The sequence below is a fragment of the Thunnus albacares genome, chromosome 12 (genome assembly GCF_914725855.1).
Source record: "Thunnus albacares chromosome 12, fThuAlb1.1, whole genome shotgun sequence".
Lineage (NCBI taxonomy): Eukaryota > Metazoa > Chordata > Actinopteri > Scombriformes > Scombridae > Thunnus > Thunnus albacares.
In genome coordinates this window covers 29,850,332-29,853,813 of record NC_058117.1, presented here as the reverse complement: position 1 = coordinate 29,853,813, position 3,482 = coordinate 29,850,332, and positions in this window count along the sequence as shown.

The window sequence follows — 3,482 nt, the reverse complement described above, 5'->3', positions numbered from 1 at the left end:
TCTGTGCCGTAGACCTCCGTTGTTGTCCAAAAACTATTAAAATCACATCACTGAGCCGCACCGCCGACATGTTCCTTCATAACCATGAAAACACACACTGTAGTTTGTTTTATCTCAATCCCACACACACCGTCCTGCTGCCAGAAACACTCACTAGAGCACCAAATGTGGATTCATCCGCCGCTGAAAATAGTCCCCAACAAATGCACTATTTCCTCCTGTTTGTTTCATTTGTTAGAAACTACAGCACCCAGCTGTTCTAGGAAATTACTGAGCCTTTTTTAAACATGAAACTAGACACTTGTGAGCTGTTTTTAAAGATGAACCAATGAGCTCAGAGCTGAGAGCCACTAACACACATCTGGTTTAAAGGCATCTTTACACTGCAATTTTTGGGCTTTTTGTCCGAGAAACGTTTTAAGTCTTTGGTCGTTAATCCAAAACTGGTCAAAATTCTGACAGAAATTTAGGACCAAATTCTCACAATGTGACTGCTGCTACGACCCACATCTACAAACCAACCAATCAGGACATGAAATTATGTAGAATACACTGGTCAGTGTTACATTTTATAAGTGTCATTTTTTAATTAAGTTTGTGGTAAAAAAACGTACACAAACCAAAACAATAGAGATGAAACGAACAGGCAAAAAAAAGACACAGTTTTGTTGCGTTTTCAAAACATCAGAGCTGCAGATGGATGATGGAAGCTGATGACGTGTCTCTGCTTTCGTATACTTTTTACTTTTTACGTCGTAGCGCTACGATTTACCGAACATTCATCTCACAATCTGACAGCGACAAACTGATATCGTACAGTCTGACACGGATTGTGATTGCCAAGGTTTTATTAGAGTCGTCTTGCTCGATGTGACATGAAATAAACTTACACGATCATTTCTGTCTCACAGTTTAAAGGAGCCTTTAGTCTTTGCATGGGAATAGTTGAAAATAAGTCAAATATAGAATAACTTAAACAGCATAGAGCTTATTCTTTAAGATGAACCTGCTCAGAGCTGCAGATTTGAGACTTGAAACACAAAAATGAGGACTTGATTAGACTTGAACATGACTTCAAACCAGCTGTATGAATGTGAATCAGGACACAGACGAGCTCTGGTTTATAGCTACGACGCTATAAAGGAAGGTTTGGAATCAAAGTTGTGTGAATTCATTGATGATTCTCATATTTTTTTGGCGATACTGTTCAACCCTGTGATTTCCACCAGGCTCCTCTTGATGTTTCAGGTCTAAAGAGCATCGACTTCGCTCTGTGTGTCTTATTGAACAAACTATTTGAAGCCAGATAGGAAGCCGAATGTGTTGCAGTATCTGTTGGATCATATCACGTTAACATCGACCTTCGCGGCTCACTCCAGGATTATCTCTGTCCTCTGGATAACTTTGAGGTGAAATGCTCTGATTTAATACAGGGGACAGGAAATATGCTAAAAAGGCACAATGTAAGGACTTCAAACAGTCAACGCACACATCAAGACATGTACACAAACACACGGCGTGTTCAGAAGTCAATCATGAGGCGTCTGCTAACACTCAACTATCATTTCCTTCAGGTGAATTATGTAAAACTCTCCGGCTGTTTGGATGTAAAATATTCATGCTGTTGTGGTTGTGCAGCACTTCAGAAACTTCTCAGAGATGTCAATACTGACTAATGGCAACACAACAGGCCATGAATGATTCAGGATGTAGAATCAGGAAGTGAACGTTTAGAGAAAGAAGCTAAAGAGCCAAAAGTTAATTTGGAATGAGATTCACCCTTTTATTACATTTTGGTACGTATGGAAACAAAAAAAAAGTTATTCAGCCAAATGATGTGTTCTTAATCATAAGGAGGTGTATAAAACATATTTAGACACACATAAAGGTCAAAGTATATAAAATACAGCAATTTTAAACAACCTAACCTTCCTAAAAATAAGAAATTATGTAAATTGCAACAGCAAATACATTTAGCTAGAGACACAATGCTGCTGAATTATGTTTTCTGTCAACTTCCAACAGAAAATGTTGTTAATTAAAGTATCTTGGAAGTTGCAAAAATGTTGATACTGAACATATGAGTGAAATATTCATTCAATGTACCTTTTTTTTTACTAAAATATCAGATCTTATAATATCTGCTAGCAGAGATTACAGCATTATTAAACTTTTTACGAGTGTTATGAACTGCAAGTCAAAAGCCAGGGCTTCACCCTGCTCTGAGCACTTTGTTTAAAACGGTTTTTGCACGTCCATAAACGGCTGTCGTTCAGTAGTCTTGGTTGCTATGGTTGTTGCAAAGGTTTTTCACATGTTGTTTGTGTGTCCACTCTCATATTTTGGATCAGACTCCAGCTCAAACATGTACGGATGTATTTTAAAAGCCGACATTTCAAGTAAAGAACAAGAAAAAGTAGTGAAATCCTGCTACTATAGTTTGTTTCATAGTTTGTTGATGTTGCCTCTGGAGCTGGCGAAAATCTGCCGAGCAGGCAGCTTCTAAGAGCTGACCAATCAGAACAGAGCGGGCTCATCAGGAGGCGGGCCTTAAAGAGACAGGAGCTAAAACAGCCTGTTTCAGACAGAGGCTGAACTGAGGGGCTGCATAAAGGGACAGTATAAGATAAATAAGGAGTTTTTAACTATAAAGCATGCAGATATTCCAGTAAAGCCCCAGAATACTTGCACTTACAGAGCTGTAAGTGTGCATAATACGTTCCCTTTACCTATAGGACTGTGGTCCTGACGAATAAGCTAAAAAGAACAAAATAACCTTTTTAACAGAGGTGACGGTGGAGAATATTGGACATGCAGCGCTGGTTAAATGTTAATTGGTGGTATTGCCGTGCGGTTCTGCAGCTGGTTGAGTTTATTCATTGTGGTTCCGCATCATATATCATAGCAGGGTGGTTAGCTACACAATCTGGAATAAAGCCCGGGTGTACTCTAGTGTACAGGGAAATTTAAATAGCCATTTGTTTGAGTGTATCCAATTAATTTCAGCTCTGACGGGCCTAAATATAGATGTTAGTGTAGAAAAAAGGAGCCTGAGTGGATCATTCAGCTTTTTGAAATACAGGATTAGGCTGTGTGAAACTGAATGTTTGGGTTGGCAGGGCATAGAATAAGAATGAAAAAATCAGTGTAATGAAGATAAGTTACTGACATCCTTCATAATAAATAATAAATACTGTTAACAGCAGCATTAATGAAAGCATTACAAGTTGAAGTGGTGTAAATGTGCACTAGCTGTTTACATAATATATATTACAGGATATGCTGAGTAACATCTGTATCACCATAATGAAAATCAATCACTCTAACTAATGTTATTTGGTCGTTTAGTCAATAAATGTTATTGGCATATAATGTTTTTTCTGTGTTCAGTAATGTAAAGCATCAGGTCAGATATGTTGACCGTATTCCATATTATGTCTTTCACTCTTCAATCTAAACAGCTCGGATATTAGCAAGCTAAT